Source organism: Bufo gargarizans, chromosome 1, assembly GCF_014858855.1.
Source record: "Bufo gargarizans isolate SCDJY-AF-19 chromosome 1, ASM1485885v1, whole genome shotgun sequence".
In the NCBI taxonomy this organism is placed as follows: Eukaryota; Metazoa; Chordata; class Amphibia; order Anura; family Bufonidae; genus Bufo; species Bufo gargarizans.
Genome location: NC_058080.1, coordinates 128,034,445 through 128,060,869, shown reverse-complemented (window position 1 = coordinate 128,060,869; position 26,425 = coordinate 128,034,445).

The window sequence follows — 26,425 nt, the reverse complement described above, 5'->3', positions numbered from 1 at the left end:
TAAGCAGTCCCACTCTTTTCACTCCACTTTGGCACAATCACAATTTAAAAGAGTTTATGAAAATGTAATTGAAGATTATAAGTATTGGAATTCACACGGCATCAACCGCTTAAATCAAATAATATCACACAATAGAATTACACCTTTTGATGAATTAATAAAGGGTACAAATGTCACCTTTTTAGATAGATATAGATATGCACAAATTAGTCATGCATACATGAACACTCAGGATAAAAATTATTTGATCACTAGGGCAAATTCTTTTTTGGATTATTGTTTTAAATTTAGGGATACACAACTTACTCTCTCTAAAATATATTGTAGATTTCGGGACTGCTTAGGAGAAATAACAACATTTAAAATCGAGGGAGGCTGGGAAGTTGAATTAGGCGCAGGAAGTGCTGTTGATTGGGATATAGTATATCGAAATATAAAAAAAGCATCGATATCCCAAAAATATAGATTAATCCAGTTTAAGATTGTACACCGCTTGTATTACTCCCCCGCCTTCCTCGCCAAAATATACAGGGAAAGAGGGGATACGTGTTGGAAGTGCTCGACTGAAAAAGTCACTTGCTATGGAATTGTCCAGAAATAAGTGGATTTTGGACCAGCATTTATGAAGAACTACATAGTAGATATAAGATTAAATTGAACCGTTGTTTTCTGCAGGCAATATTAGGTCTCTTCCTCCCTATGGATTTAATGCCCTATCAGATTAGAATCTCTTTGGAGAGCTTCATGGCCGCAAGGGCCTTGATTTTTAAATATTGGGGCACAAAAAATAGCCCTACTTATTTTGAGTGGAGGGCTCGGATAGACACTATTGATGCTTATAGAAGATTAGCAATAAAATCTGAGTAATCCTAGAAGGGGTGGGTTCTTAGTATCTTCCTCTCGCCTCAAAAGGTCTGGCCAATTGGGAATGACCTTGAGTGGCAACAGGGGTGCAATTGGTTCCCGCAGCAGTGGGGGTATAATGGAGTCAATCATATGAATTGGTGTATGACTATCTGTTAATTTTAAATTATATGTAATGGAATTTGTATTTTTGGCTCAGAAAACAATAAAGAAAAAAAAAAATAAGGTTTGTCTGGTGGATGAAAAGCCGGCTAGTTTGAAGCATGCCCAATTTAAACTACAATCATTCAGTTCATCTTATGCTGCATTTGCACCGCCTGAGCGAGCAGGCAGTTAGTGGAAAAGGACTGTTCCCTCCCGATAACTGTCTGCTCATTACTGGAGATGAAATAGCAGCATTAACTCACTCCCCAAATATGCAATATTATATTTCTTTAGCAGTTCTTGGACTGGATTGGCATCTCATGGGACATTGGACTATTCCAATTCTGATAGTCATGTCTCGGCATTATTTCGCGGTACATCTTAAGCTGCTCTTGAACATTGTCACTGTTGATATGTTGTTAGTCTCTTTTGCTGTTTTGTTATGGTCAGGTTCTGTCGACTGATTAGGCTACATGCACACAACCGTATGTGTTTTGCGGTCCGCAAATTGCGGAAAAGGATGACATCCATATGCCATCTGTTTTTTTTTGCGGATCCATTGTAACAATGCCTATTCTTGTCCGCAAAACGGACAAGAATAGGACATGTTCTATTTTTTTTGCGGTGCTACGGAACGGAGATACTGATGCGGACAGCACATGGTGTGCTGTCCGCATTTTTTGCGGACCCATTAAAATTAATGGGTCTGCATCCTATCCGCAAAAAAAACAAACAGAACGGACACGGAAACAAAATACGTTCGTGTGCATGAGGCCTTATGTATATTATACCATTTTCCCCCTTCCTTGGGTTGCATTTTCTGCTGTAATTTTTTATGTATGCTTATTTTGAAACTAAGAGTAGTTAAAAAATAAAAAAAATAAAAAAATGGAGGGGAGGAGACCATATAGCAGCCATGTCCAGAAGGGAATCCTGGAGAATCCTCGAGTTCGATACCTTAATTCCAAACGGTCTAAATGCAGAAATTGAACTCTTTGGATTCCTGTAGAAATAGGATGGGTGCCCTTCATGGACGCGACATGGAGCTCCAGCACCTCGATCTCGCCTCCGTGGGAGGCACCCATCCCCATTCATCCTTAAGCAAATCTTCATGCAACTCACCTCTTAGATAGATCTATAGTTATATTATGATATGGAAGAAAATAAATGAATATATAGACATAAGAATATAATAATAGAGTTGGAAGAATCTTCAAATAAAAATTTGAGCTGTTAATATTGTATATTAGGATTATATTACATAAAAGCTGTGTATGGAGATTAAAGGAGAACAAATCACCCAATTCCTATGAAAAATGCATTAAAAACGCATATGCGTTTTTTTGTTATATATAGTGGTAGAATGTGTAAAGACAATAAATGAGCTGAAATGTAGATTATCACAATGGGAAAGATCGAATTGTAGAGAGAAAACTTTTAAGTTGTTTATTTTCATATTTTATTCTTGTGCTTATCTCTTGGATATCTAAAGGTTTGGTCGACTACAGGCAAAAATTTCTTGATATAAGTTGTGAATATATATTAATTAATGAGTTGATCCATCCCATGTTTTAGTAAAAACCTAAGGAGGAATTTGTCCCACCCATGTTTTTGGATATAAATAGAGATGAGCAAATCGAAGCTGAAAAAGTTGAATACGTTCCGAATTTCATGAAAAAATAGATTCCGAACGAATGGGAATTTCCTTACGCTTCGTGGTAACGAATCGCATTATTTGCTACAATGATGGACGGCTAAAATGGCGTCTAAAATAGTGAAGACATGGGTCAAGGAACTCTAGGAAGGCGGGATGACCCATGATGCCATGCATGCAGCCAATCAGCAGCCAGCCCGGTGATGTCACAGCCCTATAAATACAGCAGCCATCTTAGATGCTGCCAATCACCATCGTACATTGGTCAGGGACAGACGTGTATGCAGGCAGGCTAGGGTGAGTGAAAGAAAAACTAATTGTTAAGAAAAAAAAAAGCAAAGAAGCGATTTACTAGTGCAGTGAAAGGATAGTGAGAGGAATCATTTTAACAGGCAGGGAGAGACGTGTGCAAATGCTAGGGAGAGTCAGAGGAAAATCCTCATTGTGAAAACAATCGATTTACAAGTGCAGGGAAACATTACTTGGGGATCCAGTCTCATAATACAGCTCTGTCATTCCAGCAATTAGTTATTTGGGTGCAAGTTCTATGTTGAAAAGCCTTCAGTGGCTTTTATCTGTGGAAAAAGATAAATATATACGCAGGTCACTTTTGCTGTTAAGTGCGCTGATATCATTTAGTGGCCTATTTCAATACAATACAAGAAATATAAATGCAGGTCACTTTTGGTTGTTATTTACGCTAAACTCATTTGCAGTCATTTCTGGTGAAAGAGCATAGGGCGGTATTTCAGTAATACACAAAACATTTAAACGCACTGCAGGGTTGCATTCATTTCTAGTGAAAGAGTATAAGGGCTTATTTCATAAAAAAAATAAAAATATATACGCACTGCTGGTGAAAGCATATAGTGGCCTATTTCAGTCCAACACAAAAAATACATTTCCAGGTCACTTCTGCAGTCATTTCTGTTGAAAGCGTATAGGGACGCATTTCAGTAAACAAAGAAAAATATATACCCACTGCACTGTTGCAGTTATTTCTGGAGAAAGCGTATAGTGGCCTTATTTCAGTAATGCAAGAAAAATATATATTCACTGCACTGTTGCAGTAATTACCGGTGAAAGCGTATAGGGATGTATTTCTGTAATACAAGAAAAATACATACAGTCATGTGAAAAAATTAGGACACCCTTTGAAAGCATGTGGTTTTTTGTAACATTTTTAATAAAAGGTTATTTCATCTCCGTTTCAACAATACAGAGAGATTAAAGTAATCCAACTAAACAAAGAAAACTGAAGAAAAGTCTTTTCAAGATCTTCTGTAAATGTCATTCTACAAAAATGCCTATTCGAACTGAGGAAAAAGATAGGACACCCTTGCCCCTAATAGCGAGTGTTACCTCCTTTGGCTGAAATAACTGCAGTGAGACGGTTCTTGTAGCCATCTACCAGTCTTCGACATCGGTCTGAGGAAATTTTACCCCACTCCTCAATGCAGAACTTTTTCAGCTGTGAGATGTTTGAGGGGTTTCTTGCACGTACAGCCCTTTTCAAGTCACCCCACAGCATCTCAATGGGATTCAAATCTGGACTTTGACTTGGCCATTCCAGGACTCTCCATTTCTTCTTTTTCAGCCAATCTTTGGTTGATTTACTAGTATGTTTTGGGTCATTGTCATGTTGCATGGTCCAGTTCCGCTTCAGCTTTAATTTTCTAACTGATGGTCTCACATGTTCTTCAAGCACCTTCTGATACACAGTAGAATTAATCGTGGATTCTATGATGGTGAGCTGACCAGGTCCTGCTGCAGCAAAGCAGCCCCAAACCATGACACTTCCACCTCCATGCTTCACAGTTGGTATGAGGTTCTTTTCTTGGAATGCTGTGTTTGGTTTACGCCAAACATGTCCTCTGCTGTTGTGTCCAAATAATTCAATTTTGGACTCATCTGTCCAAAGAACATTATTCCAGAAGTCCTGGTCTTTGTCAACTTTATCTCTGGCAAATGTCAGTCTGGCCTCGATGTTTCTCTTGGAAAGCAAAGGTTTCCTCCTTGAACACCTCCCATGCAAGTTAAACTTGTACAGTCTCTTTCTGATTGTAGAGGCATGTACTTCTACATCAACAGTAGCCAGAGCCTGCTGTAGTTCTCGAGATGACACTTTAGGGTTTTTGGAGACCTCTTTTAGCATCTTGCGGTCTGCTCTTGGGGTGAACTTGCTGGGGCGACCAGTCCTGGGCATGTTGGCAGTTGTTTTGAAAGCCCTCCACTTGTAGACTATCTTCCGGACAGTGGAATGGCTGATTTCAAAATCTTTTGAGATCTTTTTAAATCCCTTCCCAGACTCATAGGCGGCTACAATCTTTTTTCTGAAGTCCTCTGACAGCTCTTTTGCTCTCACCATGGTGCTCACTCTCACTTCAACAGTCAGGAGCACACCAAACTAAATGTCTGAGGTTTAAATAGGGCAAGCCTCATTCAACATGCAGAGTAACGATCTACTAATTATGTGCACCTGGTGTGATATACCTGTGTGAGATCTTAGCCAATTTAAGAGGGAATACATGTGAGGGTGTCCTATCTTTTTCCTCAGTTAGAATAGGCATTTTTGTAGAATGACATTTACAGAAGATCTTGAAAAGACTTTTCTTCAGTTTTCTTTGTTTAGTTGGATTACTTTAATCTCTCTGTATTGTTGAAACGGAGATGAAATAACCTTTTATTAAAAATGTTACAAAAAACCACATGCTTTCAAAGGGTGTCCTAATTTTTTCACATGACTGTACCTACTGGACTGTTGCAGTTATTTCTGTTGAAAGCGTATAGGGGCCTTATTTCAGTAATACAAGAAAAATATATACACACTGCACTGTTGCAGTAATTTCTGGTGAAAGCGTATAGGGACGTATTTCAGTAAAAAATGAGAAATATATACCCACTGCACTGTTGCAGTTATTTCTGTTTAAAGCATCGAGTGGCCTTATTTCAGTAATACAAGAAAAATATATGCCCACTGCACTGTTGCAGTTATTACTGGTGAAAGCGTATAGGGACGTATGAATCAGTATAAGGGGCGGTGAAAGAGTATAAGGCCGTATTTCAGTAATGCAAGAAAAATATATTCCCACTGCACTGGGTTCAACAAGAAATAGATTTACTCAAGTCACTTCTGCAGTTATTTCATACAGTTGACATTTGGTGATATTTGCATTCAAACCATCTATTGCCAGTTCTGTACAATAAGAGAAAAATAAACGCAGTTCAAAAGCGTTCAAAAGCGTTTATTGCCATATGTAAGAAATAAAAGCAAAAAATATATGCAGTTAACTTTTCCTGTTATTTACGCTAAAATCATTTATTGGCCTTTTTAAGTCGAATACGAGAAATATATACGCAGGTCACGTTTGTTTTTATATCTGCTATAATAATTTAGTGGCCTATTTCAGTCCAAAACGAGAAATATATCGGCAGTTCACGTTTACTTATTTGTGCTAAAAGTGGTTGATGGCCTATTTCTGTCCAAAAAGAGAAAAACTGTATATTCTGGGCTTTTAGGGTTGTTTTAATTTGCTTTTAATTATTTTAGTTCAGCTAAAAGTATGTCAGACAGGAAAGTGCCAGGACATGCAGAGAGGAGTGGCAGAGGCATAAATGTTTCTTGCGCAGGCAAAGGTTGCACCAGATTAAGGGTGCCGTGGCAGCAGGAGTCGCAGCAAGAGGCCTCGATCTACTGGTTGTGTCTTGACCAGCAACCCAGCGGTTATTGATTGGTTAACTCAGTCATCCAACTCATCCCAAGTGACATTGGACACCCCCAGCCAACAGTCGGTGGGTTCGTCAGACACAGCCCTTATTTGGCATGGCCCGGGATCAGGCCCTATGCCCTCACCTGTCCTCAAACTGCCTCTGTCCTTTGCTGTTCCCTCAGCCACAGAAGTACTATCTGCTGTAGGCACAGCTCTATTATTCAGCGAGGACGAGCTACTCGAGGGCAGTCAACAGCTAATGCCCAGCCAATATTTGGAGGAAACATCCGCCGCTTCCTCTGTTAGGCGGGCATGTAGTGATGAAGAGAGTGGCGTGGGAGGTGGTGTTGCGAGCGGTCAGGCTCCTGACCCAGAGAGCGTTGAGGAGGACACCAGTGACTTGCAGACACTACTCGATGATGATGAAGCCGATCGCATTCGGGAGCCGGGTGAAGAAGGGGTTTCATCATCATCAGGAGAAGAGGGTGGCAGCTTGCCCATGAGACAGCGGCTGGGCCAGCAATGTGGTAGCATGCCTGGGAGTCAGCAGGGTGGCAGCATTGGGAGGACGGCAGCCAAACGGTCCCGGGGTAGACCACCCGCTTCGCAGCAGCCTAGCTACCTGGAAAGGAGTGGTGCAGGGGTTTACGGAAGCAGCAGCGGTAGCAGTCAGTCAGTGTGGAGTGTTGGGGGTAAAATCACCTACTCGGCGGTGTGGCAGTTTTTTGTTAAGCCACCGAAGGAGGTGAATATGGCCATTTGTAGAATCTGTGGGCAGAAGGTGAAGCGTGGCCAGGGTGCCAATGTTGGCACCATGGCCCTGTGTCAACATATGCAGCATCACCATAAAGTGGCCTGGGAAGAACCGTGGCACCGATGTGGTGGTCCAGCCTGCCGCAGTAACCGCTGCATCACCCAGTGGCACGCACCAGATTTCAGGCAGTCAAGGCTCCACCACCTCAGCCGAAGGGAGCTGTCTTTCCTTCCCATCATCTGCTGGTCCTGATGCTCCTGCTCCTCCTCCTACTCCTCGTCAGTCATTCCGTCAGAAATCGATCACCAAAGCGATTGCCAAGAGATAACAGTATGCGTGCACTCATCCAACGGTGCAGAAGCTGAATGTGCTCCTGGCCAAGTTGCTGGTGCTGCAGTCCCTCCCTTTCCAAGTGGTGGACTCTGTCTGCACCTTTCAGAGAACTGATGGCTTGTGCAGAGCCGAGGTGGAGAGTCCCGAGCAGTCATTTTGTAGTGTCCCACTAGGTAGGAGTGGGCACTACACAAGGGTCAATTGGGTAACGTGTTACTTCTGCTCACAAGGGACAGTGATATTATATTTATCCATGCATTGTAATGTATTTCCTGTGTGTTTTTGCATTGATATGTTTCCCCTGTTAATGCTCAGCAGGCCTAGTTAGGTGTAATTAGACATCCCAGACACTAGAGGGAGATAGGGAGTCCCTAGTATAAATGTCCAGGCCCAGACAGGGAGGGGTTAGGTCATAGTCAGGAGTCTGTGGAGACAGAAGTGAGAAGGCACCAGCCCAAGATATGCTGAGAGCCTCCTCCTGACATGCAGCTAGATAGTCCTGGTTCCTAGTTGCACCAGGAGGCTAAAAGGAGTACAGCCTGCTTGGAGACCGAGTGTATTCCAGGGGACTAGAGGAGTCACCTAGTCAGCCTGAAGCTCCTGAGGCTAAGGATAGCTCAGTTGAGACACCCCAGTAGTAGGAGAGCACCTCCTGGGAGAAACCTGCAGTCACCTTTCCAATCCAGCAGTGAAGACAGCTAGGAAAAGAAGGTATTGTAACCTCAAGCAAGTGCCAATACTGGAGGAAGGAATTTATATACCAAGGATTAGGCATCCGGGCCTTGGGATCCAGCCAGCTAGAATAGCTATGGGGATAGAGCAGCATTGTACTGCAAAGCATTAACTGTATACCCTCCCAGTATCTTGCAAGATTGAAACCTGTTGTGCTAACAAGTAAACCTGCTGTGCATATGTACTGTAAAGGACTGCATTATACACCCCTGCAACTGATTGTATAAAGTTGGACTGTTGTCTGAAGTAAAGCAACGTTTGGTTTACCAACTGTGTACTCTATTAATCCTCCTGCAAATCGGTGTGCCACTGTTACAGGCACTGGCGTCACGATTCTTAAAGGGACCTTACCTAAGGCACTCAAAATACCTGCAACATTCAGGGCACCTCACATACCATCAGGCCTGGTCCCTATTTACCAAGTGTGCCCCAGAGGAACTAGTGTCTACCTCTCTTTCACTGTCGCATGCCTGCCCAGGGTTCTCTTCAGAAAAGTGAGTAACCCTCGATTGCCCATACCGTGACCTCACTGTCGCTAATACCCTGCAGGTCTGGCGTGTTGCAATTTCTTTGCCAAAAAGGCAGTACCAGCCCTGCACATGTATGTAGAACAGAAGGTGGGCCAGTCCTTGAGCCTGTCGGTGTCTGCCAAAGTGCAAGTCAGCGCCGACGTGTGGAGCTGTAACTACGGTCAGGGACAATACATGTCCTTTATGGCCCACTGGGTGAATGTGGTTCCTGCACAGCCACACCAGCAACTTGGCCAGGTGATGCCACTTCCACCTCAACGCTGCCACACCATTTGTCCTGCGACAATGTCTGCCTCTGCCTCCTCATCCTGCACCATGTCCTCAGCCTCCACTGCAGGGACAAGTCACAGTGCCCCTCTAGCATTCCACATCTGCACGGCACGGTGGTGTCACGCGGTTCTGCACCTGGTTTGCCTGGGTGAACGTAGTCACACAGAGAAGGAACTGCTCCATGTCCTTCAGAAAGAAATCGACTGCTTGCTTTCTCCACGACAACTGAAAAACGGAACCATGGTGACCGACAACAGCGATGCGTCAAGGCAGGCTAAACCATTCACCCTGCATGGCACATGTGTTCAATCTGGTTGTCAAGCGGTTCCTGAAGTCTTCCACCCATCTGAAAGACATCCTAAAAATGCCCTCCTTGAGCTGCAGCGGCAGAACGGCATCCCCCAACATAGGCTGATATGCAACATTTCCACTCCTTGGAATTCCACCCTCCATATGTTGGACCGACTGTACGAACAGAGAAAGGTCATCAACTATTTCTTAATGATGCAAACGGATAGGAGTACTCCCCTTTGAAACTTCGATGTCTGCCAGTGGCAGCTCATGGGTGACACCTGCCATTTGCGCAGGCCCTTTGAGGAGGCCAAGTTATTTGTCAGTCGCCAGGACTACAGGATGAACGCCATCATTCCACTGCTTCATGTCCTGGAACAGATGCTGGTGAATATGGCTTGTCAGGGGACTGGAGACGTGGCGCCTAGATCTCTTGGCCACGTGAGCCCTGTGGAGACTGAACTGGAAGAGGAGGAGGAGATGGAGAGGGACATTGGAGCACAGGCAATATGTAGCCAATTGAGTGGTTTTTCTACTGCAGTCACAGGAGAGGAGGAGCAGGAGCAGCCAGAGCAGCAAGAGGGTGATGAGGAAGACGAGAGAGAGGACCCAGACACACCGTGCCAGTATGCAGTGGAGATGGATGCAGGGAATCCCTCAGAGTCACTTGCACAAATGGCCCGCTGCATGCTCACTTGTTTGCGTAGCGCCAGCAGAATTGTCACCATTTGGCAGAGGGAGGCCTTCTGGCTCTCCACCATGTTGGACCCTCGCTACCATTCCAATGGCCTTTAGACCCACTGAGAGGGAGGACAAAGTGAAGTACTACAGAGACATCCTATGTAGTCAGTTGGCCTCTGCCTATCTGCGCCATCGTCCATCCTCTCGCAGGTCTGACCAGGGGTCCCTCTGCGCTAACGTTCCACTGCCATGGCTGCTGGGGAGGGGTGCGTGGCAGGAACAGTAGCAGCTCAATCAGCAGCAGCCTGAGTTTAGAGTCCATGATGAGCAGCTTTCTTCACCCGCATAGTGAAGAAACTACTCACCAGCCGCAGCAGGTAGACCTGGAGCAGGACCTGATCCAGCAGATGGTGGCATACTTGGACAGCACCCTGCCACCCCACATTGAAGATCTGCTAGACTACTGGGCAGCCAAACTGGATTTGTGGCCGCAACTGGCAGAGTTTGCCATGGAAAAGCTGCCTTGCCCGGCCAGTAGTGTGGCATCAGAGCAGGTGTTTAGTGCGGCGGTTGCCATAGTTACCCCAAGAAGAACCTGCCTGTCCACCCAAAATGTGGACAGACTTACTTCTGTCAAGATGAATCAGGCGTGGATCGACAAGGATTTCCACTCACCGATGCCTGATGCAGCAGATTAGATCATCCATTTCCACACCATGTCACCATGCCACTCTGTCTCCCCCTGATGCTTCCATCTCCATACTATGTCACCATGCCACTCTGTAGTATCATGCCTCTGCTGCTGCTGCCATCTCCACACTATGTCACCTTGCCACTCTGTGGTATCATGCTGCTGCTGTTGCTGCCATCTCCACGCTATGTCACCTTGCCACTCTGTGGTATCATTCTGCTGCTGTTGCTGCCATCTCCACACTATTTCACCTTGCCACTCTGTAGTATGATGCTGCTGCTGTTGCTGCCATCTCCACACTATGTCACCTTGCCACTCTGTGGTATCATGCTGCTGCTGTTGCTGCCATCTCCACGCTATGTCACTGTGCCACTCTGTGGTATCATGCTGCTGCTGTTGCTGCCATCTCAACACTATGTCACCATGCCACTATGTGGCCTCCTTATGCTGCCATCTTCACATTACAGTATGTCAGCTTGCCACTCATTTTTATCATCATGCTGCTGCTGCTGCTTAAAAGGCCTTAGACTGCTCACCAGCCCGACAATCTAATTTAGGTTTTGGAACCGACAAACCCAACTTCCTTTTGAAGGCTGCATTAATCTGCAGGTTACCGTTGTGCACTTCTACAGATAACTTTCCATCTGCATCTTTCTCAACAATCTGTGCCCTCAGTCTTTTATCCAGACTCTGTCATTGGGCCACTATGTGGCCTCCTCATGCTGCCATCTCCATACTATGTCACCTTGCCACTCATTTGTATCATCATGCTGCTGCTGCTTGAAGGTTTTGGACTGATCTCCCGCCCCACAATCTAATTTAGGTTTTGGAACCTACATACCCAACTTGCTTTTGAGGGCTGCATTAATCTGCAGGTTACCATCATACAGTTCTAAAGTTAACTTTCCATGTGCATCTTTCTCAACAATCTGTGCCCTCAGTATTTTATCCAGACAGTCACCTGTGGCTGCCGCCACCTACAGACTCTGTCATTGTGCCACTCTGTGGCTTCCTCATGCTGCTGCCAACTCCAGAATCTGTCATTGAGCCACTCTGTAGCCTCCTGATGCTGCCGCCAACCCCAGACCCTTTCATTGTGTCACTCTGTGGTCTGCTTATACTGCTGCAAACTACACACTCTGTAATTGTGCCACTCTGTGGCCTCCTCATGCTGCCGACACCTCCAGAATCTCTGTCATTGAGCCACTCTGTAGCCTCCTGATGCTGTCACCAACTCCAGACTCTGTCATTGTGCCACTCTGTGGCCTTCTCATACTGCTGCGAACTTTACACTGTGCCATTGTGCCACTCTGTGGCCTCCTCATGCTGCCGCCACCTCCAGACTCTGTAATTTTGCCACTAACATGGACCTGTAAGACTGAGTTAATACTTGAGTTATTTGGTCAGTTTTGGCCCCGTGACTGCCCAAATAAGTGAAGTGTGCAGTGATTCTAATAGCGACACCTGTCACCTGCATGTCATCCTCACTGACAGTATTATTTTACTAAGCCAGCACACTCCCTATGCGTGTTACTGCAAGGCACCGTTTTCTACATCTATATAAAGGCTCTCTGCAGCTCGGAAATAGCCATTTTCTAACGTGATTCGCCGCAAATGAATTCAGATCGAAGCAATTTTTTTCGGTAAATTCTGCCAACCAGCCGAATCGAATTTTTTAGAAATTCGCTTATCTCTATAAATAGTACCAATATATGGATTACCAGTAGGAACCACTGAGGAAAGAGCAGGTTGCTCCGAAACGCGTATGGTACTACTGTAATCCAAACAAGACCCCCGACATAACTGCTATGGGACACGAGCAACTAAAAGCTTAATTTGCAAATCCTATCCAAGACCTAAAGCGGACAAGGGAAAGTGCATGACATTGGTGATTCAACAAGCAGCCAAACTACGTGGGACGCCACGTGGGATGCCAAACAAGCTAAGCGCACTGGTCTCAGCACGGAGAGTCGGGAGGTTTGCAGTCAGAGCGCAATATCACTTCAACAAAGACCTATTCCGGAGTAATAAGGCGGTAACGTTACATTTCATTAGAAAGAACAATAAATAAAACTACTAATTATATTATCATCTATAAGGAACCTTTTATTTCATGATAAAGAACAATATATGAAATTACTAACCTTATTACCATCTATAAGGAATGTGAAAGATGATACTTATATAATATAAATCAGGAATATTAACCAGCTATATTTCTTATCATGCACATGTGATTATAAATGAAATGGGACAATATTTAATCTACAATCATGGTATTGATTTCTCATTCTAATCATGTGCATTGATTTAACAATCAAATTTAAATAGTTGCTATATAAGACTCTGGAAACAAGGCTCTAAACAGATTGAAGTTTACATCAAAGCTTTCACATAATCATGTTTTTATGAAATATGAACAAAAGCTATTTGATATCTATGGTCAAAGAGAACTAAAGACTGATTCGCCTTATAAAAGGACATTGTTGACTCTGGTATACACATTTGATGAGGGGTACTCCGATGTGCCTCAGGAATTCTATCAACCAAACCATATAGGTTCAACTGGGCCAGACGGGAAGACACATTATCCTCTGTGAATTGATATTCTATGTTTTATATATTTGTATATATTGCTTTTTAAATTGATTTGGAAATTTTTTTTCCATTTTTTTTTTATATGTATGTTGATATAATAAATATTGTTTAAATATACATGCCTGCCTCCCGATACATTTCCTGATGACTGAGTGCCTGTTATACACTTTATTTTGCCAGAATGCCAGATTTAACCCTATTAAACTAGCTGACATTAGCGATGTGCTAATGTCAGCTGAACCTAACTAGCCTATTCCTACTTTTATCTATGTCCCTATTACTCCAGAAATATAACTTTTATAATATGCTAATTAGCCTCTAGGTGCAGGGGGGGCTCCTAGAGGCTCCGTTCTCCCACCTCAGGCCACGTCCTCCTACACTAGATTGACAGGGCCAGGCAGCGTTGGTCTCCTACCGCCGGCCCTGTCTGTCGTGTACATCTCGAGCCTGCGCCGTCCTGTTCAGTATTCGGCGCCTGCGCCGAATACTGAACGGTGCGAGATTTCCCCAGCGCACAGGGCTAGCAGTTGGAGGTGAAGGCTGCCCTGTCACTCTAGTGTAGCAGGGCGTGGCCAGAGGTGGGAGAACGAAGGCAACACCCCCTGCACCTAGTAGCTAATTAGCATATTATGAAAGTTATATCTCTGGAGTAACGGGGGCATAGATAAAAGTAGGAATAGGCTAGTTAGTGTCACAACCATGTTTATGGCCGTGACTCCTTGGGAGCCGCATACAGTTGCCCGCGGTTTGGGGTTGTTGTGTCAACCGCAGCTGGAGGCATTTTGCTGGTTGCCTCAGGTGCGGTTGCCGCGGACAACAGGTATGTGTGCGGTTGCCTTGGAGTTGTGTGCATGTATGTATGCACTTTTGTATGTCTGGTGTGCACTCTGTTTTATGTTTGGTGTGCACTGACATCTTTCCTTCGCTTTGGTTGCCCGTGGCAACGTTTGGTTGTATGTGTACATGTGGTGGCAGTGTCCCGGCCTTCGGGCTGACTCCCAGGACATGGTTTCCACCCATGTCATTGCCTGCGGCAACAGCCACAGTGTGTTCTTGGGTTGGACACTTTCCCTTTAAGTTTGTGTTTCTCTACCCTGGTGCTGGAGGGGTTAACTCCCTTCCCAGTGTGTGTGTGCTCTGGGTGTGTTTGTTGGGTGTGGCTACTTGGGCCTATAAAGCCTCACTGTTAGCTCCAGTCTGAGGGTTGCTTCAGCCATGCTTAGCTGAAGCAGCCTCCTGTGTTTTCCACCTGCCAGTGGGGGCCACCCTTGTGGTCATAAGATTTGTCACATTAAGTTTATGTCATGTTTATGTGTGATGTCTATGTGATGTTCAGTTGGGATTTTCCTTTTGTTGTTTGGTGCAGCTTATGAATCTGGATTCCTGTGTCTGGATATGTGTTTGCTGGGTTCATTTCATGTTCTGTGGACATCAGCTTGCCAGCACAGGGATCCAGTCAGCAAGGCTGTGGCAGGTAGGTGGAACTAGTTCAGTTCACCTGCCATATCCGTAAAACTGTTAGTGTTCCCCTTTTCCCTGCAGCTTGGCCAGTGAGACCCCTGTTCCTCCGTGTCCAGAAGGAACAGGCCGTCTTACCCTGGCTCCTAGTCCAGGGACCGGTTGGAGGGTGAGTTAGGGATCCGAGTTTTTTTTTTTAGTTTATAAAAAAAAAAAAAAACTCTGATCCCTAACTCACCCTCCGACCAGTCCCTGGACTAGGAGTCAGGGTAAGACGGCCTGTTCCTTCTGGACACGGAGGAACAGGGGTCTCACTGGCCAAGCTGCAGGGAAAAGGGGAACACTAACAGTCTTACGGATATGGCAGGTGAACTGAACTAGTTCCACCTACCTGCCACAGCCTTGCTGACTGGATCCCTGTGCTGGCAAGCTGATGTCCACAGAACATGAAATGAACCCAGCAAACACATATCCAGACACAGGAATCCAGATTCATAAGCTGCACCAAACAACAAAAGGAAAATCCCAACTGAACATCACATAGACATCACACATAAACATGACATAAACTTAATGTGACAAATCTTATGACCACAAGGGTGGCCCCCACTGGCAGGTGGAAAACACAGGAGGCTGCTTCAGCTAAGCATGGCTGAAGCAACCCTCAGACTGGAGCTAACAGTGAGGCTTTATAGGCCCAAGTAGCCACACCCAACAAACACACCCAGAGCACACACACACTGGGAAGGGAGTTAAACCCTCCAGCACCAGGGAAAGGAAACACAAACTTAAAGGGAAAGTGTCCAACCCAAGAACACACTGTGGCTGTTGCCGCAGGCAATGACATGGGTGGAAACCATGTCCTGGGAGTCAGCCCGAAGGCCGGGACACTGCCACCACATGTACACATACAACCAAACGTTGCCACGGGCAACCACAGCGAAGGAAAGATGTCAGTGCACACCAAACATAAAACAGAGTGCACACCAGACATACAAAAGTGCATACATACACGCACACAACTCCAAGGCAACCGCACACATACCTGTTGTCCGCGGCAACCGCACCTGAGGCAACCAGCAAAATGCCTCCAGCTGCGGTTGACACAACAACCCCAAACCGCGGGCAACTGTATGCGGCTCCCAAGGAGTCACAGCCATAAACATGGTCGTGACAGTTAGGTTTAGCTGACATTAGCACATCGCTAATATCAGCTAGTTTAATAGGGTTAATTCTGGTGACAGAAACCCTTTAATAATCTACTTTTATTCAGACTGAGGGGTAGTCTGATAACAGACCACCTAATTCTGTAATCCGAAACGGGTGAGCCACTAAATACATTTGTTCTATTATTCACAGTATAACATTTAAGGAAATATATCCTGGATGAAAATGTTTTCTCAGCATGTTTTTATGGAAGATTATCTAAACGGCTGAGCACTGAAGGGTTAGGTAATGTGCGTATAATGCAAGAGAAATAACTGAGAGCCAAGGCATATGTGTCCAACTAGACCAAGATAGTGAGTGTCTGAGGACTGATGAAGTGGCATGACACAAAGGATATGATGTGCCCTCTATCGCATTCTGTTTGGATTTTATAGAACTAGATCATGTGGTGTGCATATAATTTACTGTAAGCTCCCTGCTGTCTGCTAACAGCGGCTTCTTTATATACAAGATTTCCTCCGTTTTTCCTTATATCCTGCAGGAAATAATAGCATATTTTGCCTACAGCCCAGCAGCATAGCCTATCACTGTATATTTTAAACCAGACTTTAAAATATGAGGTTCTCCTAGGTAACTCCACTGATTACTTTCTTCCACAGTAAGAGAATTGCTGGCGGCTTAAACAAGTTAACCATTGACTGGAGATGTTCAGTCCCTCAGCTGCGGAGGATGTCTGTGTCTCGTTGTGGTCTATTTTTAAGGAACTTCATCCTGCATTTCATGTGAATCATGTTATTTAGAGACAAAGTGAAAAGATTTTTTGTATATGCAGAATTATATATACTAATACATATATATATATATATATATATACACTCATTGACAAAAAAAATATGCACCTAGATCGAAATGTCAGATTGATGCAAAACCCAGCATGCAGTTATGTAAACAAGTACAGATGTAGTCTGATTAGACACTGGGTCTTTGTCACAAGAAGGCATAAAGGTGCTTCCCCCGCTGCCCTATAAAAAGGCTCTCAGAGGTTACTTTTGGGTAGTGAACCTCTTAGTGAGAGATCATCAACCCAGCATGTAGTTATGTAAACGAGTACAGATGTAGTTTGATTAGACACTGGGTCTTGCCATAAAAAGGCGTAAAGGTGCTTCCCCCAGTGCCCTATAAAAAGGCTCTCAGAGGATACTTTTGGGTAGTGAACTTCTTGGTCAGAGATCGTTGACTGCTAGACATGCCTCTATGATGCACTCTAAGAGATTTTCCCCAGTTGACAGACTTTGAGAGAGCTTACATAATTAAACTGAGAGAAGCAGAATGGTTGTCCTGACAAAATGCCCTCCATCTAAGCTGTTCTGACCTAGCTTTTAGTAGGTGTTGGGAGTAGTAGTTATATGAGGGCACACACGTGTGATGAACAGGCTGCGGATGGCCCGGACAGACCGCTATTAGAGAGGTTCATATGATCCACCAAAAAACACAAGCAGCTCCCACACTTTTGTTATGTGATCACAACATGGATGGGGGCATCAGTGGAGCATGGGATGGGTAAATACTGTCTAAAATAATCTTGCTTCCACAGGTTAGTAACAACTACAGATTAAGTGAAATCGCCCAAATCAAGGACTAGTATGTAGGACTATGTACTATGTAGGACTACCAAACTTTAAGCTCCTGGTCTCCAGTGCAAAATCTGTGATAGGGTTCCCAACTATCATGCGTTTTTTAATAATAATAATGATCTTGTCATGTTCCGGTGCCAGCAGACGCACTCCACTGCAGTGATGCTGGCGTCCCGTTGCTATAGAGACAGGCCGGGTCTGGGGGCATCATGTGACCAGCAAGTGCGTTCTATCTAAACAGGCAACCTGCTGGCCACAATTTGCATGTAAATGGTGTCGGATACTAGCCTTGGATTATATTAACTGCTTTTTGGATACCTTGCGCTTGGATTTCACACTGACTATGGCGTTGCCTGACCCTTTCTGGATGATTCGCGCTCTCTTGTAGGGATCGACCTATCATCGGATTTACCGATGTTATCGCCGGATATTTATGCTATTCTATCGGCATCTAACCTTGCCGATAATGCCGATATTGCGTCCAGCGCACTATCACAGAACATGAGAGCGCTGCTGTCAGCGCGCCATGTTCCCTCAGCTGCACGGGGAGAAGAAGTCACTCACTCCCTCCCCCCTGTGCCGCGCTGCCAATGAGGAGAGACGGGAGGAGGGGCGGGCGCACAGCGCCGCCAATGAAAGTTAACGTCTAATACAAATACAGGAGGTGGTGCCCAGCCTATATGACAGGAAGCTGCAATCAGCGACAGTTAACCCTTCAGGTGCCGCACCTGAGGGGTTAACTGCTGACGCTGATCGCAGCTCCCTGTCAGAGGCAGGGTGCCGGCTGTGTGATTCTGCCGCCGACACACCCGCCTCCTGTATTAAACATTAATTATCATTGGTGGTGCAGTGCGCCCCCCCCCCCAGTATAAAAAACATTGGTGGTACAGTGCGCCCTCACCCCCCCCTCCCAAGTATTAAAGTAATTAGTGGTGGAGTGTGCTCTCCCCCCCAGCCCCCAGTATTAAAATCATTGGTGGCGCAGTGCGCCCCCGCAGCATTAAAATCATTGGTGGCAGTGGCCACAAGGTCACCTCCCCTCCTCTTCATTGGTGGCAGTGGCAGCTTCTGATCGGAGCCCCAGCAGTGTAATCCTGGGGCTACGATCAGTTACCATCGCAGCCAGGATGCTACTGAAGCCCTGGCTACCATAGTCAGCTCCCTGCTGCTGTGTGTACTATGTACAGGGCAGCAGAGAGAGTGTGAAGTCATATTCACCCTAATATAGGCTCTATTAGGGTGTATAGGACAAGGGATTAAAAGATCCCAGGTTCTAATCCCTAAGGGAGAAAATAGTTATTAAAGAAAAAGTAAAAAAAAAAAAAAGAGACAAAAAAAGTAAAAAATACACCAAAATATTAAGTATAAATCACCCCCTTTCCCAATTTTACATATAAACTATATATACAATAAATAAACATATCACATATTGCCACGTCCGAAAAGTCCAAACTATTAAAATATTTTGTTTAAAATCTCCTATGTGGTGAACGCTGTAACAGAATTTAAATTATTTTTTTCAAAAATGAAAATGCACAGAATATCGGTATAAATTATCAGCTATTGGCCTGAAAGTTCACAGGTTATCGGTATCAGTGCGGCTCAATATCCGTCGATACCTACTCTCTTGGTTTCACCTGGTTTCTGTCTTCTGGTTCTGATTTGGTAATGATTGGATTTTCCTGGTATTCACCTCGGCTAGGTATGTTTCTGGATATTGACTTCTGTTTTCTGTGTATTCTGTCACTAGTCATTTGTTATTTTGTCTCCCTTGTTTCCTTCCCATTTTGGACTTCACACTTACTTAGGAAGGGACTGACAACCAGTTGTGGGCTGTCATTTAGGGCAGATTGTGTAAGTACTGTAGGTAGGGACAGTGTCTAGGCAGGAGTTCAGGGCTCACTGTTCCCTATCCTGACAGATCTCTTCATATGGTACATAGACCTGTTCAGCCCCTTCAGGCTACATCTGTATCCCCTATATTTATGCCCCTGATAAACAACAAAAGGACTAGGGCATTATCTATAGTAATTAAAAGAGTTGTTCCATCGCAACCTTTCATTGAGTAGCTCCCATTAACTACCCTGGCATTGATATGAGGGACACTAACAGCTCAGCAATATATGCAGGGCATCCTGTGGCCACATGTATTGCCTCTCATGGCAGGTGTTCCAGCTGGCATGTTCAGCAGGTTAATGGTAGCTCACACACAGCAAGGGTTTCCCAGGAATGTCTCTTCCAGATGACAAAACTTCCTTGGCCTGCGCGGTCTCCAGATTGTTTTTATCAATTGAGCATTTATGGGACCAGCTAGGATGGCAGCCTCAGCATCCTACATGTGTGCAGGATCTACAGGCCCAGCTGTAACATCTGTGGTCAAATGTGCTGCAGGGTACCATATGGAACCTATATGGCTCAATGCCCAACCGTATCTTACCTTGTATCCAGGGTATAGGCGGCCAACAGGATCCTAGAGCCTCCTTTCAAGTGTACTGTTTTTGCCAATAAACGTATCTTTTTGCTCTACTATTGTTATCCCTTATATATATATCATCATTACATTCACACATAGAAAGTTTTATTCAATTCCAACAACTCCTTGGTGCGTATATATAAACTCCTCAACACTGAAATTGTTACACCAAGAAGGAAAAGCCATCGAATTCTGGAAATCACAGGATCGATAAACATGTAATGACATGCAAATGAAAAAAAAAAATTGAAAAAAATATTTAGAACATCTCTTTTTATTTAGTATCGAGTACGACCGCCATGTGCAGAAAAAAACCATGCACTTACACGGCTTGGTATGCTATCAGTGAGGTTATCAATGGAGAAATGTTCTACCACACTGAAAGCATTTGGGCATGCAAATCATCAAAATTTGCTGCCGGAAGCTCCCTTTTCAATTGTCGACCATTGACGTCCCAGATGTGTTTGATGGGAGATAAGTACGGGGACGCTGCAAGTCATGGTAGCATGTTTAGACCATGCAGGGTACTCACAGTACCACATGAAACATGCAGCCTGATGTAGTCCTGTTGAAAAACAGCTTGCAGCACACTTTGGAGAAATGACCATACCACTGGTTCCATAACCAAACAACGTATTACCGAGCTGTTAGTGTACCTGAAATGAAGAATTCAGGGGTCCAAGTACTGTACATTTTCCACCTCATACTATAATCTTTGGTGGTGTGGGGTGGAATGACTAATGTTCCATTTGGAAGGTTTCTTCATGGTGTTGCCCTTTTCGTCTGCACATAGATCTCCATTCCAGCCTCCATTGCCGTCTTGCTGTTTACCATGATAGCCTTTGAGAGCTGTGGCGTGAGGTTAATGGAACACCTGTAGCAAGATATTTTGCTTGTGGCCCAATGTCGTGGTTTGTGTAGACACTGTTTGTCACTCTAGGCTTAGGATGTGATGTGCAATTTCACTTACAGTATAGAATGGATAATTACGTGTCATTCTTCTAATCAGACAATCCTTCCATGTAGAGGTTTCTGCCGTCATTCTAGTTCATCATTGCTCTTTCAACCACCGGGTCAAGCAGAGTTGAACAGTGCTGACATCTCAGTCTGGGGATGTAGCAATCTCCCAGTGGTAAGCCACGGTCTCTCAGGTTAAGGATTCTGTCCCTCTCATTTTGCAACAAATGGAAGGCATTGCACAACCATCCCACACAACTTGATTTTTGAGATTTCATATGACTAAAATACTTTGCTTTCAATATGGCTTTAATGCCCTTTCCACGTGCCACAGATTGGAGTTAGGCACTTGAAAATTTGACCATCTGCAGATCTTAGCGACTCCTTCTACTTCCTTGATTTGTATAACCTTACAGATTGTCCTTTTTGGTGTTGCACTTTTAATGTTGAGGAGATTGTATATATGTATGTATATATATATATATATATATATATATATAAAAGCAAAAAACGGAACAGCACCTCCTGTGTGCTGCTACTTTATTTGCTCCAGTGGTGTGCTGCTACTTTATTTGTTTGCTATATATATATATATATATATATATATATATATACACTACTCACAAAAAGTGAGGGACATTTGGCTTTTGGGTGAAATGTATGGAAAACATAAAAAGTTCATGCTACAGTGATATTCATCATTAGAGTCGGGCATTTAAGTAGAAGCAGCAATGGTGATTTCCTTATCTGAAACAATATATTGAAACAAAAGCGAACTACAGTGGTGGGTATACCCCCATAAAAATATCAATGCCTTAATAACTTGTCATGTGGCCTTGAGCACCAATTACAGCTTGACAACGATGTCTAATGCTGTTCACAAGTCGACTTATTGTCTGCTGAGGCGTGGCACCCCACTCTTCTTGAAGGGCGGCCCTCAAGTCATTGAGGTTCTGGGGTACACAGTTACGAGCCTCTACATGGCGACTCATCTGATCCCATAGTTTTTTAATGGGATTCAGGTCTGGAGAAAGTATAGGCCACTCCAATTGATGTACCCCAGTCTCCAGCAGCCGTTCCTTAATGATGCGACCTCGATGAGCTAGCGCATTGTGTAGTGTACGGGAGAGTAATACCCCGTCACTACAGAAGGGTCACTTGGGTACTGTCGTTCCCCCTGTATTTATGGGGAGGTTGGTATAAAACATCTTGTTAATGTAATGCTATGTACTTCCTGTTACTGTGAAATGTGCATGTGCAGGCCGGCTAGGGTGTCATTCCAGCTCTGAGACACTAGAGGGAGCTAGGGAACCCTAGTTTATATAAGGCCCAGTCAGGAAGTAGTAAGCAGTCAGACAGTGGGAAAAGGAGTCAGAGATCATCCTGTGTCTGAGTCAAGGCCAGGCTATGGGCCTGTGAGAGCAGAGCAGGCCTGAAGCCTGCCGACTAGGAGAGGGTAGTATAGGCCCTGTAACCGGGTTCCGGATCCAAGGAAAAGGTTCCCCTCCTGAGTCATCATCCGTTTTAGCTGAAACATCATAAGCAACCAGCCGGGACGCAGAATACCACAGAGGCCAATCTGATAAAGCAAGAGGTACTCAAGATAACAGAGGAGGTACTAGATAAGGACAGCTTCAAGGATACGCCAGATAGAGGGCATTAGACCTTGGAGAATAAGTCACAGGTTTCAGGACCAGTCAGGAATAGTGTGCAAGCCGCCTGTACTGCATCTCCTGTAATTAACACTCTGTAAAGAACATTGCTATAACCGGCCAGTCTGTACTTCTAAGAACCAACTGTATTCAAATAGAAACCAACTGTCTTCCATGGAACTGCGCTTCCAACTGCGTCCATGTATGATTCTCACTGACATTCAGTAAAGTTCCAGTTTTGGTTGGCTATCCCGTGGTTGCTTCATTCTTCTACATTACTTTACACGGCGTGTCACCGTTTAATTGACACTGGCGTCACGAACATTAAATACCTGCCTGTTCCAGTATTTGCCCCAATTGAAGACGACAGTGGATCCCAGGTTAGTGGGTTAATCTGCACTACAAAGCCCAGCATACACTACTGACCCCCTGGGACACTGCAATTGTAGTCCATGAAGATTAAATTAGGCCTGTGTTCTTCATGCAGAGGCACAATGACTGGATTAATGATGTTATTCAAGTAGTATGGGCTTGTCACTGTATCATTCACAAAGTGTAGGACCGTTCTGCATCGACTAGAATAGTGATGGCTAACCTCCGGCACTCCAGCTGTGGTGAAACTATGACTCTCAGCATGCGCCATTCATTTTTATGAAGTTCTGAAAAACAGCAAAGCAAGTGTGCATCTTGGGAGTTTTAGTTTTACGACAACTGGAGTGCCAGAGGTTAGCCATCACAGGACTAGACACACCTGCCCACATTGTAACACAATCACCACCAAAAGCAAACAGTGGCTGATGCATAGAGCTCTCCTTGACGTCTCCAACATTGTTGGTGGCCATCATTTCTGCTCAGCGTGAATCGAATTTCATCAGTGAACAGCACTGAGGTCCACTGGTCCCTTGTCAAGCGTAGATGCTCCCTGACCCATTTAAGATGATGACGCCTTTGATCAGGTACTCTTGCAGGTCGTCTAGCACGCAGACCCCCTGATGTAAACTGTTTCGAATGATCTGACGTGACACTTGTGTGCCTCTCACCTCCTTTAAATGTGCCTGGAGTTGTGTGGTATTCTTCATCTGGTTCCGAGGGGCATTGTTCATAATGAAGTGGTCATCAGTGTGGGATGTGGTCAAAGGACGTCCACTTCTATGCCTTTCTGTGACTCTTCCAGTCTCTCTGTATTTATGTTGCAACCTGCTAATGACACTCTGTGACACTCTAAGCTCAGTGGCCACTTCCATCTGAGAACATCCTGCTTGAAGCCTTGCAATGGCGAGGTACTGTTGATCAATTGTTAGGTCAAAATGTGAACAGTATGATGAGGAGGACTGTTTAAATAACAATTCTAATTGAACCAGGAAATGTGTTGGGCGAATCATGGATCAAACACCTGCCTTTAGCATCATGTTAGAGAACAGCAAGTTGTGCAAAAAGTACTGAAACACTGAACAGCTGGACATGTGCATTCAAAAGTTTATAGAAGGTCACATTAAGTTCACCTGTAAAGGTTAAATCCTGAAATTTCACCCACAAACCAAATATCCCTAACTTTTTGTGAGTAGTGTGTATGTATATATATATATATATATATATATATATATATATATACACACATTATTGGTAAATCAATACTGTACCCGCAAACCCCACTTCATGATGGACAGTATCTGATGATCCCTTGGGAAGCACTTCCATATCTTGGTCCCTATTTACCTCTTTACCTGTCTTCATGTTCCTGCGAGTCCGCTTGACAGCTTGGCATACAACACGTGGGACGCTAAATCAGCGGCAATACAACCACGTGGGACGCCAACTGCTGAGCAGAGACCGAAATTTGGCCACAAACAAAAGCGGAGCAGTCTGTGAAGACGTCGTTAAAGGTAACAGCAGTCAATGTACCGAAGCCATGTGGGACGCCACAGGAGGCATATGAAAGTACCTGACTGCCATTATACAACTTATAGTACAATTCAATGAATATGAACTGGGCATAAGAAAATTTACACAAATCATTATATTGCAATTCAGCTGAAACTATATATCACAGTGTGAATATTGTAATATGCCGAACTGAACCAACAGGTAACATCACTGACTTAAGCGACTATACTATGGCAATACAGTAGCGCTAACACTATTTATTGGTGCGCTCTTCTAATATGTGGATATAATAGGACTATATATATCCCCCATTACCTCTTATTAAAGAGAGATTGCTCACTAAAGAGGGATGATCATCTGAATGACAATTAATTGATAATCATGTGTTTTAAATACACTGTTGCAGCAGTGATGGTGAACGATTGCGTGATTGTGTGAAATCCACTATCAACACATCTGACATACACTGTGCCTAACAGCGCAATCGTTATTTCTTAGCAGGTTTTTTCAGGTGGAATTTATGCAATTTTATTATTTGTTATGTTATTTTATCATATGTGAGATTTTATATATTAAAGTAGGTATTAATCCATTTAACTCTCTCTCCGTCTGATGCCAGATGAAGAGTGCCTGTCTCTTCATTAGTTACTATATATATATATATATATATATATATATATATATATAGACATTAGTTACTATATATATAGACATAGAGCACCTTGCACATTATAGCAAACAGGTGAGTCACTATATCATTGGATTTTCATATATATATATATATATATATATATACATACAGTGCTGCCCATAATTATTCATACCCTGGCAAATTTTGACTTAAAGTAACTTTTATTCAACCAGCAAGTAATTTTTTGACGGGAAATGACATAGGTGTCTCCCAAAAGATAATAAGACAATGTACAAGAAGCATTATTGTGAAAAAAAAAAAACATTTCTCAGCTTTTATTTACATTTGAGCAAAAAATGCAAGATGTTCCGCACTGTGAAAAATCTCAGAGTACATGGTCGGAAGCCAAAAGTGACACCTGTGCTGGCCAGGAGGATAGTTAGAGAGTTGGGAAAAAAAACAAGGATCACCACCAAGGCCATACTGGTGAATCTGGGCTCTGCTGGTGGCAATGTCTCAAGGCAGACAATCCAACGGACACTGCACAATGCTGGGTTCCACTTCTCCAGATAAGGCACACAAAAGCTCATTTGGCCTTTGCAAAAGCTCATCTGGACAAAGAAGAAGACGTCTGGTTTTCTGTGTTATGGTCAGATGAAACCAAAATGTTATTGTTTGGTCACAATGATGTTTCCATCATTTGGTGTAAAAAAGAAGAAGCCTTCAACCCAAAGAACACCATCCCCACTGTCAAACATGGTGGTGGGAACCTAATGCTTTGGGGGTGTTTTTCAGCCAATGGACCAGGGAACCTAATCACAGTAAACGGCACCATGAAAAAAGAGCATTACATGAGGATTCTCAACGACAACATTAGGCAGTCTGCAGAGAAACTTGGCCTTGGGCACCAGTGGACATTTCAGCATGACAATGACTCAAAACACATAGCAAAAGTGGTGAAGAAATGGTTAGCAGACAACAACATTAACGTTTTGGAGTGGCCCAGCCAGAGTCCAGACTTAAATCCAATTGAGAATCTGTGGAGGGAGCTAAAGATCAGGGTGATGGCAAGAAGACCCTCCAACCTGAAAGATTTGGAGCTCAGTGCTAAAGATGAATGGGCAAAAATACCTGTGGAGACATGCAAAAACTGGTCTGCAATTATAGGAAGCATTTGATTGATGTCATAGCCAATAAAGGCTTTTCTATTGATTATTGAGAAGGGTATGAATAATTTTGGACTGGACACCTTTTGCTCAAATGTAAATAAAAGCTGAGAAATGTTTTTTTTCCCCACAATAATGCCTCTTGTACATC